Source organism: Mustela putorius, unplaced genomic scaffold (assembly GCF_011764305.1).
Source record: "Mustela putorius furo isolate JIRA1106 unplaced genomic scaffold, ASM1176430v1.1 tig00000873_pilon_pilon_pilon, whole genome shotgun sequence".
Taxonomy (NCBI): Eukaryota; Metazoa; Chordata; class Mammalia; order Carnivora; family Mustelidae; genus Mustela; species Mustela putorius.
Window position 1 is genome coordinate 40,204 of NW_025421504.1, and position 16,508 is coordinate 56,711.

At 60.3% G+C, this 16,508-nt stretch overlaps 2 long non-coding RNA genes across 2 annotated transcripts; one reads left to right on the plus strand and one right to left on the minus strand.

Moving 5' to 3' along the window:
• Positions 1 to 515: 515 nt before the first annotated feature.
• Positions 516 to 11,914, minus strand: LOC123393507. Its single transcript, XR_006608280.1, has 2 exons — positions 11,684 to 11,914; positions 516 to 3,897 (listed from the first exon to the last, which is right to left on the minus strand). It is a non-coding gene; the product is annotated as an uncharacterized LOC123393507 (long non-coding RNA).
• On the plus strand, positions 6,050 to 15,102 carry LOC123393506. The gene is made up of 2 exons (XR_006608279.1): positions 6,050 to 8,317; positions 10,272 to 15,102. It is a non-coding gene; the product is annotated as an uncharacterized LOC123393506 (long non-coding RNA).
• Positions 15,103 to 16,508: the final 1,406 nt, after the last annotated feature.

Genomic DNA, 16,508 nt, shown 5'->3' on the forward strand with positions numbered 1-16,508 from the left:
CCAGGCTGCACCCAGTGCCGCGCGAGACCACGCGCTAGAGTGTTCTGCCATTCCCTTCTCTGAGTCCTGGGGTCTCAGGTCTGCTTGGGGCCATAGATCTTCAGCTGGTCCAAGGGGCTGAGGCTGAGGCTGTGCAGGGACACATTTTGTGAGTGTGTGTGTGTGTGTGTGTGTGTGCAAGACAATGGCGTGTTCTCTGCAGGTATGTGTGTGTGGTGTGTCGTGAGTGTGTCAGGGAGCATCCCGGCGTCTGTCCCAGGCAGGCAGGCAAGGCTGCACGCTGGAGTGGGTGTGGGTGTGGTTCCTGCGTCTACCTGAGCCTGGGAGCTCCGTCTCTTCCTCTAAGATACTCAGACAAATGGTCTCGCCAGTGTTTGCCCAAGGTACCTCTAACCACGGCACCTGCTGGAGGGGAGCCCCGCGGGTCGGTACAGTGAGGTCCCAGCTCTTGCTGTGACTTCTCACTCTAAGACCCTCCCTGGAGGTGCCGGGAGGCGCTGACGGCTCTCGAAAGCTTTGCTTGCTGACGTTCCTCACCCCACTCTGCTTTCAGAAGCGGAAGTGACTTGGCTCACATTCAGGAGAAAGCCAAGCTGCCTCAGGTCAGAGGTCACGTGGTCAGGCTTCCTGGAGCCCGCGGGTGACTCAGCCCCAGAGAGCTCTGAGTTGTACCCTTCCCGCCCACAGCCCCTGGAGGCCAGACATGCTGCAGGGGTACCTGCCCAGTATGCACATTCTGTTCCCTAGCTGCCTCACCCGGCCTCCCCAGGACACGCTGCCCCAGCTGCCCTGCCTGGGTGCTCCCAGCACCCACAGCCTTAGGGAAACGCTGGGCATGGAGGATGGGGCTGACCCCCGCAGGTGATTAGGACGAGATGGGCACTGGCAGCAGCTGACTCAGCCCCCTCCCCAGGGACCCTGACAACCCCACATTCTGACACATCAGACCCTCTGGTGTCTCTTGGGGAAGTGCAGGGGCAGTGGGCACTGGCGTGTCAAGGGATGAGGCAGGAGCTGGAGGGCCACAGAGCCAAAATCAAGGAGCCATAGGGCTTGACAGGCTGGCCGGCCTCTCCTGGGATTCCTGATATCCCTGCACACTGGAGGAACAGCAGATCAGAGCTGCAGGCCTCGGTCAGCATGTGATGAGAGATGTTTAAAAATACACGACAGAAGAAAAGGATGAGAAAGAAGTTCCAGGTAGACCTGCTATGAGAGAGGACCCCAGACGTGTGTGTTCACAGAACCAGGCTGGATGGAGTTAGGAGGCCACAGGCAGAAACCTGAGCAAGACTGTGGCCCCTGCCAGCATGCCCAGAGAGTGAAACTTGACGGTGCCCCCAGGCTGCCTCTAAATGTGCCTGGTGGGTATAAGCAGGCAGTGGGCACCCTGCATGCCCACAGTGGGACCACCTCCTCATCTGTCAGATCTCATCTGCTCTCAGGACAGGGCTGAGCCTGTCTGGTCATTCCAGGAGAGGGTCCAGAGCTCTGCCCAGCATGTGAGTGGGAGAATGGGGCTCCACCCAGACCAACCCGGACCCCCACTCACACCTTTCACTGCCCAGACCATCACCTATACCCTCTGGGGGTTCTCCCTGTGGGTCTGGCTATATGTCCTGCTCCAGCAGGCCTGGTAGGTCACCCCAGCCAGGTGGCATGGAGGGCTGCTCTCTGGGGAACTCAGGAAGCAGTGTTGAAGCCCACGGCGCACCCTCTCCTCTGTACTAATAAGAAAACTGCTGTCCCCTTGGAACAGGGGCTCTGTGCGCTCCTGGGGTTCTGTGCTCCCAGGACCCAGGAACCCTCCCCCAGCCTGTGGGAAGCTCTTCCTTCCCCTTCCCATCACCCCCTCCCCAGCCAATGTCTGCTCAGAGGAGCCCAAAAGTTTGTCCAACATCCACACTGTTTCCGTCAGGCTAACAGAAGAACGTGCTGCCTGCTACCCCTCGTGCAGGACAGGTGAGGAGCCTGGTGAGAAGGGCTCCCTAGGTCTCTGTTCAACACCATGGCTCCAGTGAACTCACAGGAGGAAGCTGCGTCTCCTGCTGAGAAGGAATGACATGTCCAGGTGCCCTCGGCAGACCGTGCACCCAGAGCCTCTGCCCCAGCCTGCTCTGAAAGGGCCCAGGCCACTCTGGCTTTGCGGGTCCTTGGCTATGCTCCAGGTGTTGAGGAGGAGGAGGCTGCAGAGGAGGCTGGGGTCCGCACTGCTCCTCTGGGGCTGTGGAGTCAGGACGGCAGGGGGGCCAGCCACCCCCCACATCATCCCCACCAGGCTGCCGACCTGGGGCCGGCCTGAGCCCCAGCCTCCTTATTGACAGACCACGTTCCCAGGCCCAGCCCTAACCCAGCCCTAACCCAGCCCTAACCCAGCCCTAACCCAGCCCTAACCCAGCCCTAACCCAGCTCCCGCTAGAGAGACCGCAGGGAGAACAGGTGCTTTGACGGAAAGGCCCAGTTGGTGGCAGGGCCTGGAGGCGCATCCCTGGCCCCCCAGGGGCCCTTCCCCACTTTGCAAAATGTGCCTCTGAGCGTGCGGCCACTCCATGCAGAACCAGAGTGCCTGGAGGTCACCTCTGCAGGCTCCAGGCCCTGCCCTCCTGCACACCCAGAAAGAAGATATTGGAAGCACAGACCAATGCCAGAGGGATGGAGGAGGGGCAGGGAGAGGGGTGGGGGAGGGGCAGGGGGAGGCATGGGGGGCAGGGGAGGGGCGGGAAGGGAGGGGGCTGAGGAGAGGCAGACGTTCTAAGAGGTTGGGGGTCGGGTATCTCTGCCCAGGTTGCCGGGAGAGGGTCTCTTCTGCCAGGAAAACTGGCATGTGGGTGGAGTTCTGGCTTCTGGGGGCAACAGTGGGGGAGTCACAGTTGGAGCAAGGGTCATCCCCGCGCTGGCCACCCCCTCCCCCACTGTGATGCTCCTGGCCGCTCTGGGTGGACTGGGCCACCGCGATGCTATCTCAGAGCCCTTGACCAGGAGCCAGGCAGGTCCTGCCCTTACAGGTGGTCAGGCAGCACAAGCAGTGCCGTGCTTGCTCTGACCAGGCCAGTCCTGACTCTGAAGGCTTCTCGCCGTCACACTCCCTGCCGTGTGGCCTTGGATAAGTTCCTCCACGTCTACTCCTGCCCTGCAGAGGATCAGACACGATGCCCCAGGACCTGTCAGACGCTCGGCACGGGGTCCAGTGTGAACCCCTCCTTCCTGGGGCTGGGCAGGGCTGTGCCTTCAGCCTTGGGAGCCCAGGGAAGACGAGGGGTACTGGCTGTGGCAGCAGGTGTGCACCCTAAGCAGGAAGTCTCTGGGGAGAGCTCTCTTCTCTCTTCACGGCCTGAAGTTCCTCCTTCTGTGCTTCCGCAGATTGGCGCAGAGACAGTCGTTGCTGCATGGACCCCCATGATAAAGGGTTGACGTGAGGGCCGCGACCAAACTGGTCCCTGAGGACACACAGGAAGTGGCCCCTGGCATGGGCAGGTGTGGGTCTGGCGATCTAGAATCGGTGGAGGAACCGATGCCGAGGAAGAAAGGGCTTCCCTTGCTCTCTCCTGGTTGGGCAGCCGCATTTTACCAAGCAGTTTGTCCTCCTTCAAACCCTCGCTGGGCGGTGCCGGGGATGGGGTTCTGAGCTGCGCGGCCTTGCAGTGAGCTGTCAGCTTGGAGGCGAAAGCCTGGGAAGTATTACACGGTTGATATCTGGGCTCAGGGGCTGTGCTATGTCATTTAAACTTTTAAAAAAGAGAGTCACCCGTGCATATATTTATCATATGGTGAAGTCCATGGCCAGGTGGGCGTCTTGGACAAGCAGGGACAGGGCAGAGTTGTGAAGTATGGGGTAGGGGAGGATGGCATTTGCATGTTTCACGAAGCTCCGTGCTCCTTCACGGTTGACTCGAAGATCTGAAAAGAGAAAGCCACTCAGCCAAGCTCAAACACATGTTCCATTGCCAGGTCAGGAAGGCTCTTTGCTGAGACCAGGCCTAGGAGGGGCCTAACAGGTGTGCAATCAGGAGGGCTTGCCAGGAGCAGGTCCCAGCACCTGCCCTGCCCACCACTACCCGGCAGGAGGGACTGGGGGAGATGTGACCCCCTGGCGATGGTTTTCAGCCATCACAGATGCTGGGGGGACTCTGACACCATCTAATCACCAGCCAACCAAGGGATTGCCCCCAGTCAGCCAATCCCTGTGTGTACCCCCAAAATCCTGGCTCCTCCAGAATATCTGGGTGGATGCAGATGCCTGGGCTGGGAATATTCAAAGCACCCCACATACCTGAAGCTGCCCTCTACATCAAGAGGCCAAGCCCAGGAGCCCTTCCCTGAGCTCAGACCATTTAGGACGTGTGCACTCAAAGACCCAGGGAGGAGCGTGAGGCAGGGTCAAGGGGAGAAACTGGACATCAGCATCCCAGCCGGTAGAGACCGTTCTCTGAGGAGGGTGCCCCGTGGCACAAGGGATAAGAGGACAGAAAGAAGTCTGCCCTGGAGGTGGGGCAGAGGAGAAGGGTCTGACTGACTCGGGACCAGCTGCCTGCTGACCCTGCCTCACCCCAGGGGGACCACAGCCAGCCTGGACCCCAGGAGCCCAGGGGCCCCAGGGTGGATAGGGTGGGGGCCCCAGGAGCAGGAGATGGAGGCCCGGCCATCGCTCCCCGCAGGGAGACCACAGCTGTGTGTGTACACATGTGCCCATAGGCAGGGGTGTGCGTGTGAGCTCACGTGGGTGTGCGTGTGTGCATATGCAAATGTGCACACACACGGACGTCAGTGTGCTCGCACATCAGAGGCTGGGCCGCTCCAGACCAAGCCAGCAAACAAGGGCTGGCTCCTCCTCCTCTGTCTGAGGGCCCCTGTGCAGGAGGGCAGTGCTGGATAGTCCTTGTTCCTTTAGCCATCAGAGCACAGAGCCCTCAAGCTTTTAAGGACCTATGAAAATGTTGAAACTGGGGGAAAATACCCTTTATTAGATCCAAATATGGAAAGAAAACTGCTTTGGAGCTTCTGGGCTACCCTCTAGGGATACCCTCGGGTGTTCATTTTAGGGGTTTCTTGGGAAGGGCGTGTTCCCAAACATGCTTCCACCATAGCCAAGTCTCCTTGTCCTCAACCCTGTTCCCCAGGCAGAGCGGCCCGAACCCCGGCTGGCCCCTCCCCAGCACCCTCGACTGAGCTGACCCGACGTCCGGACGTCCGTGAGAGGTGCCTGGGACGAGCTAGGCCCACCAGACGCCACAGCCAAGGGCCTCAGGCTGAGAGGCCAGGGGGAGCCGTGTCCTTCCTGCTCAGGCCTGGGGCTTGGCAGGCAGTCCAGCCCCCCTCGTGTCCCCCAGGCAGGTGCCCCCGCTCCAGGGAACGGGGTGGCAGGAGTGGAAATCAGTCGGACTTCCTTCGCACTTGCTGGCCCGGTCTCTGCATCCCCCCCCCAGAGACCTTCAAGTCCGCTGTGAGCTGAGTTTTCCTGAGGTTCACACCCGACGCTGACTCAGACTCAAAACAGCGACTTGCAGCTGACTGGCTGGTGTCGGGCGGCTGTTACCCTGCCTGGGCTCACCCACCTCGGCCCCCCACCCAGCAAGGGAGGAACCTGTGGCCGGTTGGTGCTGAGCACCGTCGGGCTTGTGCTGGGACGATGCTCACCAGACCGCATCCCTAGCGTTCTTTGAGGACCCTGGCCCATGCCCTGTAACCCTCCTCCTGGTCACTCGGGACCACACCCTGGGTTACCCGACCCCCCAGATCTCCAGGGACTGCCTAGGATGGGGGTGACATTTCTGGGCAGCTTCAGTGTGGTCATCTATGTGTTCACCTTCCCAAGTAAGCCCGAGGCCTGGCTATGCCCAAGGTGACGGCCCAGAGGACATGGGCTCCACAGCTGTTGGTGGCCCATGGAGCGGACCAGCCTGGACACCCATCAGCTATGCTGGGTCCCCAGGGGAGGGTGTCCCCGGGCTGGGTGGGCTGGCCAGACCCTCGTACGTGCGTCTTGGGGCCGCCCCAGCGAGTGGTCGGGAGGTCTAAACCAGGAAACCAACATCCAGCAGAAGCACGCATCTGGCTTGGTGCCATCCTTCCGGAGGCCCCCGCCCGGCCCCGGTGTGAGGAGGAGCCCGCGGGACCTGCCTCCCAGAGGCCCCTGACAAGACGCCCAAGGCCCAGGGACCCTGCCTCCACCTTCCTGTGTGTGGGGATGAGCCTGCTTCACGTGCTTCCTGTGACAGCCACGACATCATCACGTCCGCTCCGGGAACTATTTTTAACTGATTTATGTATTTCGTGTATGAGGAAGACATGAACTTCTGTTTCAGTTCGTTTTACAGGAAAGTGTCGCAACCATGCTCAGCTCAGCAATATTTACCACCACAGAGCAGCAGGGGAAGCCCACCTCAGCAGCAGCGTCTGACAAGAGTTAATGAAGCTGGAAATGTCGGGTAGGCTTGATGCCACTCATTCTGCAAAGGGGGAAACCAGGAAGGCCTCCTTCCGTGGGACCCAACAGGCCCATCTCAGGAAAGAGCAACCCTCTGCTCTCACGCGTCTTCCAGCACTGGACACATCACGGCTGGTTCCTGGCCGTGGGGAAGGAGGGCTGCCAGGCGACCAAGGGGCCGAGGGTCACCATTAGTGCCCCTTCTTGAGGCAAGGGACAGTCTTCGGGACACTGTCGGCGGCCAGCCCATCCCCTCCTCTTTCAGACAAGGAGCGGCTCAGGAAAGGGGTCCCACCAGGTGGTTGGGTCTGTGGCTCCTGCTTCCTGAGGGAGCTCCTTCCCCCAGCAGCCCAGGAGGACCTGGCGCACTCCCGCAGTCGCGGCCGGGAGGGTCGTCACCTGGTCCCCAGAACTCACACACCCTCAGGCCCCACTCTCAGCTGGGACTCTACTTCTCTCACTTTTCCTAACCTCTCCCCTCACGCATTTGGGCCCAAATTAACAACCGCGTTTTTCTTCTTTTCTCTTTCTTTCTTTTTTTTTTTTTTTTTACCACTTTCTTAGCCCCAGGCTCCCTTACAACAGTCTTCCACCAGCAAGCGCCAGGCTGCTGGGCAGCTCTGAGCAGGGAAACAAAGCAGCAGGGAAGAGGAGATGGAGGCAGGCGTAGAGGCTCAGGGGCCAGTCCCAGAGGCTGTCCGGAGAACAAGGGACATGTTCTCAGAAAACAGGCAACATGCGAATGTGGAGGATTGGGATTAGGGTCTCAGAGGTCAGCCCAAGCCAGCCCCAGTGAACACAGCCAGGCGTCAGGCCAGACAGCGAGGGTGTGGTCCCCCAGGAGCCACACCCCCAGGGAGGGCATCTACACTGGGCTTCCAACCCCCAGAACACAGTCTTCCAGGAACCGGCAATGACCTGTGCCAGAATATGGGACATTTTGCTCTCGCGGTGCATGCCTGGGCTACCTACCCACAGAGCAGGGAAGGCTGGTCCGTTACCTGGCTTTCACGGTGAGAAGGCTTGACCTTGGGGTATCAGTCGAAGGACACCTGAGCAGCCCCACTTCTGTCCCCAGCTCCATGCTCTCTCCTTGGCAGAGATACATGAACGTATCTGCACTTCCAGATCTCAGGACCTCTCCAGACTTGTCAGAATCTGGCTGGCTTGACCACATGGTGACTGTGTTCCCCCCCAGAAGCCCCCAGCAATGGGGATGTGTCTATTCCGAGGTCATCGGGGCACACAGGTGTTGGGCACACTCACCTGGAGGCTGCCCTTCCCAGCCATACCCCACCCCCCTCCCGTCTTCTGGAAGAAGCAATAAGAACGCCAGAGTCTGGAAATTGCTTGGAGGCTAGGGGGACCCTACGACCTGCTGTGGGCTCTGTCAGACCACCTGACTCATTCCCAAGGGGTTTACACAGAGGTGCTAATTCAGTCGGCACAAGGAGCCTTTTGGAGAAGAAGAAACTGAGGCTGGAACAGAGTCAGGAAGTGGCCAGCACCCCCTCCGTGTGGGGCGAGGCATGGACTGCTGCCCAGGAAGCCCGGCCCAGAGCCCGTGCTCCAAGCCCCTACACTATAATTTGAGTCCTCCAGGGCTCCTGATATCTCAGATTTAATGTGGAAAAATGGTTCCACTCTGTCTCACCCCATACCCAAAATAAACGCAGAGAGATTAAAGGCAAAAAGTATAATTATGAAAGAACTACAAGAGAAAAGAAAGTGCACACTCCCAGCAAAACAGGCAAGACCAGAACCTAACCCTTAAGGAGACAACTGACTAAGGAGACGGAGCTGACTACAAGAAATCCAAGGACCTGCGTGCAGTGAAGAAGACCCCCTAGAAAGCTGAAATGTGAAGCAAGAGACGGGAGCAGTATCTGCAAGGTAAGCCCGAGGGTTGAGGTTTATCATATGTAAACAGCACCCACAAGTCAGTAAGGAAAAACCAATAACCCAATCGGAAATTGGCAAAGGAGAACAAAAAATACATAAAACATCTTAATGAACACAACACATCATTCAGTCCCCATTAGTCACAGGAACGAGAAGTTGAAAAACATTTGATGACCAGATCCGGTGTCGGTAAGATGAGAGAAAGGGGCACGTTCACAAAGCGCGCGCGAGGGTGTAAATCAGGCATTGGGAAGCTCTACCAGAAATTTAAATGCACGTATCCCAACACCCCAGCCCCATGGAGAGATGTCTAAGATGCCCTGCTGGCCACAGCCAAGTCCTGACAACTGCCGCATGGGGACAAGCCCCAAGCTTCTGTCTTCTGGGAAACCCAGCTGTCATGGAAAGCTCAGAGCCCATCTGAACGCCTGGGGGCCACCCTGGGCTAGGCACCTGGGAGGGAGGCCATCCCTGCCTGCAAACCCCATATTCAGCTGCCCCGAGGGGCTCTGAGGGCAGGCCTGGGGTGGGGTGCCGCCTCTACTCCACGCTCACCAGGACCTGGCGAGAGAGGGAGGCCCAGAGAGGGTCGGAGACTCCGGGAGCTCACACAGGGAGAAGGCGACCAATGAAGAACCACACCACGACACTTCAGAGTTGGCATGGACCCGGCCACGGGGAGGGACCAGCCACGCAGAGGACTCAGGGTGCCCACGTCGCTGTGCTCTGCAGGCAGCTTCCCCATCCCTCTATACTCTGGCACTGTGAGGCCTGTGGCTTGCTCCTCCCTCTACAGGCAGGGGTTGTGGCCACGTGGACGGAGCTGAAGTGGACAGATTCGTGGCCCTTCTCTCGGGACTGATTTTTAAATCTCAGGAAGGAGCTGCGGCGGCTCTGCCTTCCGGAGAGTTTCATCCCGAACTTGTACGCCCTCTAAGGCACTTATTCCATCCAGATGCCTCTGAAACGTGCTCTGCGCTCAGACCGTCCTGGACGGGGGTGGGCGGCCTGGGCAGGGTTCCCATCTCATGAGTCAGGAAGCGGGGTCCAAGGAGGGGCCCCCCCTCCCCGGGAAATGGTGTGGGACTGGTTCCAGGTGCTTTTCCAGCCCAGTGCTCCTGGGCTCCAGGGAAGGCGTGTGGGGCTAGTGGTTGGGTGTGGAGTCAGGGCTGGCATCCAGCCTTCCTCCAGCCCCAGGTTCCTGACCTACACTTGGGTGCTGACTGTCCCTCCTCATTCACGCTGGTATCGTGGGGCCCGATCTTCCCAGGAAGTGTCCTCTGCCCATCGAGAGCCTCGGAGGCCACAGGCCAAGTGTATAGCGGTGGGTGGGTAAGGAATGGCCCTGGGACAGTTGACCACAGTGGACCCTCCTACAGAGATGATCCCTGTGTGGGGCTCTGGTGTGTGACACGGTACCACGGGGACACCCTGTACTCCTGTTCCCTCTATTTCTGACCTGGGCCTCAGAACACCTCTAGAAGCTGCCCCTTCCCTCCGCTCTTACCAATCGTCTGTCTCCTGACATCTTCTCCGTGGGGAAGCCTCAGGGACACTGAACACCTGGGCTGACCGCGTCTCCTGTGCTCACTGCCTCGCAGGCACCCAGCTCCAGGCCAAACCACATCCCCTATGGCCCAGCAACTCGCAGGACCCCACACATCCCCCGGGACTCGGGGGCCTACATGACTTCCCCTCTCGCGGCATTGACTGAGCTTGGTCTTCATGGCACAGCCAGGCTGGAGAAGGACAAACTGAGGGTACTTCCCCTTCTCTGTCCCAGAAGCGGACCAGGACTGCCACGGGGCCACCACCACTTGGTGGCCTGGGAACATAGCTCCGGCACACACTCACCAGCTGGAGGGTGGAGGCCCCAAGGGTGCCAGGGCCCTGTTGGCCTGGGCCTCCCACATCCAGACCCCACCTCTCTCTCTCCCTCCCACAGTTGGTCCACTGCCTGGCCCGCTCCTGCTCACCCGGCAGATAAGACTGGCTCCGCCCCCCTCAAGCTGCCCTGGGGCAGGCCTTAATGACCCCAACACTGCCCTAATCATGGACTCGTGGGGTAAGTTCCTGGATGGGTTGCTGAAGCACCCACGGTGTGCCCATGCCTGGTCTAAGGAAGAGCTCCTGCACACGCAGCCCCACCCAAGGCAGAGGGCCATCCCTGAGGGGAGGGAGTCAGGAGAGGTGACCCAGAGGTTGGGGACATAGCCACCTACCCACATGGCCACCCCACCCCACCCAGCAGAAGGCACAGCTCTTCCCCTGGGTGACGTCAAGTGCCCACCCCTCTGCAGACCAACCTCAGTGAGTGCGGGGAGTCTGGCCTCCTGTTCACCCCAGTTCAGGGCACCCCAGTCCACCTCACCCGGTTTCTCAGATGAACCAGGTCTCAGAGCCACCAAGGGCAGGCAGGATTTGGCCAGGCCTCAGACATGGTCCTGGAACTTTAAGAGTCAATTACCATTTAAGTTAACGTGGCCCAGAGCCCATTCCCCACTCTAAACCAAGGTTGAAGGCGGCCTCTCATCCCCACTGGGGTGTGTCCGCAAAGAATGACCACAAACTGGGGTCATGTCCCAAAGACACGGGCCCCAGTTTCCTCCCGTGACAGTGACCACAGGCCCTGGGAGAGGGGCTGGGAGGACTGGGGGAGCCCCAAGAGGTGAGTGCCAGGGGTGCCCCAGGTTGGAGGGAGGGGGTCTGGATGTCAGAGGACCGGGCCACTGAGATTCCCTCCTGAGGCCATGTGGATCCTTCCATATGCACCAGCTGCTGGGGCCTCTGCAGCTTCAGGCTTCCTTCCTCACGGGCTGTGACCAGCCCTGCCCTAGGGGAGGAGCCCACACTGGCAGACCGCCCTGCCAGGCCAGGCGACGCTGGCCTGTGGTCCTGAAGTCCAACAAAGAACAACAAACTGACATTCCAGCTGAACGCAAACTCGCCTGAATTCCCACCCCGGAGCCCATCTCAGGTTCCCCGTCCCTAGAGGAAGACTCTGGCCTCCCCGAAGAAACAAAGGCCCGGGCTGACAAGGCCTCTGTCCTGACTCCACTCCTGGCCCCACCCAGGCCCCCAGCCCATGCCCCACATCCACCCAGGCTCCTCCTGCCCCTCCCTGGGCTTGTGACCCACAATCAGGCAGGATTTTCAGCGACGCTGACACAACCTCAGTAGGACTGGGGTCTCCAGTCCCATGAGACTTTGCTTCTCATGCCCAAGGTGAATGACCCCCTGCAAATCTGCGGTCTTTCTGGATTCTTGCCCTGACCCTGCCCTCAATCTCACCCGGCAGTCAGAAAAGCCCACTGCTCTCCCACGCCCGGCCCAGCCCCAGAAGGCCTCCAGCCTCACCTGAGTCAGATTCCTTCCCGGCTCTATGCGGTGCTGGTCGTGCCCAGCTCACCCGCGAGGTGCCCAGGCTGCGAAGGACACAGACTTCCTGGGAAGTGGCTCTTAAGCTCATCCCAAAGGGTGTACCCTTGGACCCGCTGGGCTTGGCCGCACCTTCATGCCCATCTCCTGGGTTGGGCGGGGCAGATGCCGGGCTCTGCCAATGTCTGAAAGCAGCTGGCGTCTCACCAGGCCACGGGCCCCGCGGGGCCCTGCTTGGGCACCTGCCAGGCCTACTCAGGCCCCAGGGACAGGCGTGGTGTTAGAATAGGCCCTTGTCACTACAGCAGTGCCCATACACCAGCCCCGAATGCCTCTGGGGGTGAGACACAGCCTGGCCCCTTGCCCTTGTGGGCCGTGCTCCCCTACCCCTGCCTGGAGGCCCCTCCAGTGCAGCCTGGGCCTCCTCGTTCCTTGGCCTCCGCTCTGTCCTGAACCCAGAAGCCCCTAGCTCCAGCTGAGGCCACGTTCCAGGCAGAAACAGACCCTCCCAGCGTTACATGGGGGTCTGCGGACACGCACAGGCAGAGCCCCAGGGGCCCTCAGGTCCTTCCCATCTGTGCAGGAGCCAGGGTCTGAAAGACCATTGCCAGAGCAGAGCAAGGCCTGACTGACCACCAGGGGCCCGCCGGCGAGCCAGTGCTGTCTCCGGAACCTCTGAGGAGAGGGTCTATCCTCGGGAGCCTCCAAGGGTGACCCAACCCTAAAGCATGAGGGCCTCTGGTGCCATCTTCACCTCCTGACCTGGGGAGTACACAGTCAGGGCTCCCAGGCAGCTCCTCCAGAGGGCGAGAGAAGACGTTCAGGGAGCCCAGAGATAGTGAGGAGGCTGGGAAAGCCGAGGGTCTGGGCACTCCAGAGGAGGGCTGTGGGGCAAAAACCCTCATCAGAGTCTCCAACCCTGAGGCCGGCCTGAAGGAGGACGCGGTGGCAGTCCCGACGGAGCCGGGTGCACAGGGAGCGACGCGGCCGCACGGCCAGGGCCACACCCCAGGGTCTCCGGCACAAGCAGCAGAAGAGGGTTTCGATCCCAGCAATCCCACTCATGCCCACGGGGACCCAACAGTTTTTTATTCCAGGACATTCACATGTTTAGTTAAAACAGGAAATGAAGTCTATGAGAAACAGCATCCCACACACACTCCCGGGGCAGTAGGCTCTTCCTGTGGCCTCAGCCCCAGCCACCTCCACACGGCCCCAGGGAGGGACCCCCAGGCACGGCCCACGTCCTGTCCAACCCCCGCGTTCCTGGGCTGCTTGTTCTCGGAAGCATTCCAGCACGTGCACGGACACACACTTCTGCACACGCGTGTGGGCATATACGTGCATGCTTGCACAGGTGCACCAGGCTGGGCTCCGAAGCCCTATGCAGCCACGGCTGGCTGTATGGGCTCACAGGGCACAGGGGCAAATGTGGGGGTGGGGCTGGAGATCGAGCAACTCTGCCAGGGCTCCCTTGCCGTGAACGACTCTTCCCACGCCAGAATCCCCCCCACAGCTGGGGAGCACAGGTCGGTCCCACTCCGCAGCTGGGCACCTGGGACCAGCCTGGCGGGGGAATGTGATCATAAGTTTCCATCTTTTTTAGACCCACCGCCCTGGGTGTGACGCTATCACGGAGGCGGTCACAGGTGTTGGGGATCAGCCACCATTTCTCTGTGGAGTTGACACCACTGGCCTTAACTCCCGTTCCATTTGGGAAGCACCATCAGAAGGGCCACTCACCCCTTTCTGGGGCCATGTTACTGAGGTGGCAGGCATGGCCACACCTCCAGACGAAGCCCCCGCTGACATGGTGGCCACCCCAGAGAGGGTTCTGGCCCCCCAGCACTCCAAGTGGCCGCTGCGACAGGCTGGGGGCTCACAGGCCTCGGGAGGTATTAGGGCTCAATTCCGCCTAGATCGTCCTGGTGGCCCGGAGGCCTGTGACTGAGGTCAGGCTTCCCGGGAACACCCAGGCACCCACCAGTGCCTTTGGTAGGTGGCTTTTGTGGACGGAGCTCCCTGGCAGCCACCCTGTGTTATGCCCCCACGGCCCACCACCCTTGCCACATTGGAAGGGCCCCACTGGCTTAAGGTCCCAGGGATGGCTATGCCCGGGCCTGTCCTCTCCTCTTCCTGTCCCAGCAGGGCCTGGCTCCCCGCTTGTGGCCTCAGCCTCTGGGACCCCATGTCCCTCTGTAGATGGAAGAGATTTTAAGAAGGACAGACAGGCAGGGAAATGACCAGAGGTGGGGGGACGTCCCTCGGCCACACAACTTGCCACACACACCCTGTCCCCCTAGCGCACTGTTGAGCACGTCTTCACAGAAAGCACAGTGCTTCAGGGTCACCTGTCACGCGGCTGGCCAGAGTAAGGAAGACAGAAGCTCCCCCAGACCAGAAACTCACCTTCAGACCTGGACATTCAACAGAACAACGGCTTTAGTTGTGCTTTCCACAAAAGCTGTTTCTGTAGCAGAAAATGCATGAGGTTGACCTGAGAAGTTTCCTTTGACTTAAATATGCAACAGATGTCGTGAGCCAATGTTTTAATTGACCCGAAGGATGCCCCACCCATGGCCGCCCTCAGAAGACCAGCATTCCCCAAGAGCCACCACGTTGGCCAGCAGCTCCAGGACTCTCAACCAGCTGGGGCTGTGCAGGTGAGTCGGGACCCAGGATCAGGGCCTTCATCCCAAGAGACACTAACAGAGGCCCCACGGAGGCCTGTGCTGGCACAGTGAGGCCAAGATGGAAAGCCCTTTCTTGGCCTCAGGACTTTCTTCACTGCCACCTTCAACCTTGCTGCAGACGTGAAGCTGTGAGAAGAACCTCGTCTCTTTACATCCATCCAGCCCCTCGCAGAGAAGCAGCCCCCTCGGCAGGGGACCTGCGGCGAGGGGACCTGAATGGCTGGTGCATTTTCCACAGCTTGGGCTTGACCATCTCTGGGATGGTGACTGGCGGGAATGGGCACCAAAGTGAAGTTCTTTGAGAGGAAGGCCCTAATCCTGCAGGCACGGAGTGAGTGGAGCCAGCAAAACAGGGAACTCACTCAGGAGCCGGAGGGCACGGCAGGCAGGGATGGCCATCCGAGGGCTGGAGCGGACACGGGGGTGGGTGAGGCTTAGGGCAGGCGGATGCCAGGACCTTCAAGGACTGAGGGGTATGTGTGTGTGTATGTCTGTGTATCTGATTGTACGGTAGGTGGACAGACAGAAAGGTGTAGCAGCTGCGGATGGCTGGACAGTCAGACAGGACAGAGGAGCTGACATAGACGCGTAAGGGTTTGTGTTGTGTGTGTGCTGGGTTCCACAGTGGGTGAAAACATGGGCTTTGAAACCCAGCAGACCCGAGTTCGAGTGTCAGACCAACTGATTAAATCCAAAGGACCCGGACCGCTCGCACAGACTCAGTTTCCTTACTTCCCAAGGGGCCCAGGTGGAGAGTGTGTATGTGTCTGTAATGCCACGACCACATGTCAGTGAGGAGACGAGTTTGCTCTGTGGCTTCTCCTTCTTACCTGACGGTGGGCCAGGCCCTGTTCTATAGCAGACGCAGATCCTGGTCCGTAAGGACACCTTCCGGCAGGGACATAACAGCACGATCACGAGGCCTTTGGCAGATGCTGCTGCCAAGCTTAGGCCAGGGCAGGCTGGGGTCCGCAGGTGCCAAGTGGCCACAGTGAGAAGGGTACCAGGGAAGGACACTTCGCTTTCCTGGCCCTAGTGAGGAGGAGGGCAAGGAAGGGGGCCATGGTAGGGGAGACACAGAATCCAAAATGTCCTCAAGACCAGGAAGGGGCATCCCCGGCTGCCTGAAATCCACATGTCTACTCTCTCAGGGGAACTGGGACTCCAAAGTGGACGCAGCTTGATCAAACAGACAGACAGAGAGCTGTGACATGTCTTGGTCCCTGGAGACGCGACGTGAGGTGCACCATGGGTGGGAGAGTCCACTCTGACCGGAAGACCCACCCTAAGGGCTCTCGAGGCAAAGACAGCGGGACGGAGGAAGGCTCAGGGGGCCCCGGTTGCTAAGCGTTCAAATGGCTGGAGAACACAGATGCCTCCGTGACTCCCCAAGGACACGGCAGAATGGAAGGGAGCTGGGGACCCCAGGGATTTGTCTCTGAGCATCGAGGGCTCACCAGGGGCAGGTGGGACTCTATGGCCGCCTGCGGGCCTGTGTCCCCAAGTGATCCCAGCCCTGGTTTCCAAAAGCACCAGCAGATGGTTAACGTTGGGGTGGGAGCTGCAGGACCCCAGGATTCTCGGGCGGGACCCCTGGAGAAGTTGCCGTGGGGACTCGTGCCCTGCGGCCCGCGGGGCCGTCGTCCGCACGCCCTTCATGGTCTAGAAGTTACTGAGAGGGAGCTCAGCGTCGAGGAGGGGCCCCCAGCAGCAGATGGGCTGGGGTGTCTGTCTAACTGGGAACAAACTGGCCGGCAGGGTAGGGCACATCCAGCCAACAATGCTGAAGCCGCGTGTGCCAGATGTCGCCGTGTGTCACCGCAGGTCCCCATGACTTCCTGCCGTGCTCCTGGACTCGGGCGGAGGGCGCGCCGTCCTCCAACCCCGCAGCACGTGGAGGGGGAGAGAAACAGGGGAGCTCCTAATGCCCATGAGCCAAGGCACAGACGGCTCCGGCGTGCCTGTCCCACGCCACCCCCACGCACACCCCGCGGAGGCTACTCCACGCGTCAGGGCCTCCGCAGCCTGGGGACAAGACCCCAGCAATTCTCCCCCACACACACAGGTGACCCCACCCCACCCCCGCACCGGCCATCAACTTGAGCCCCCGG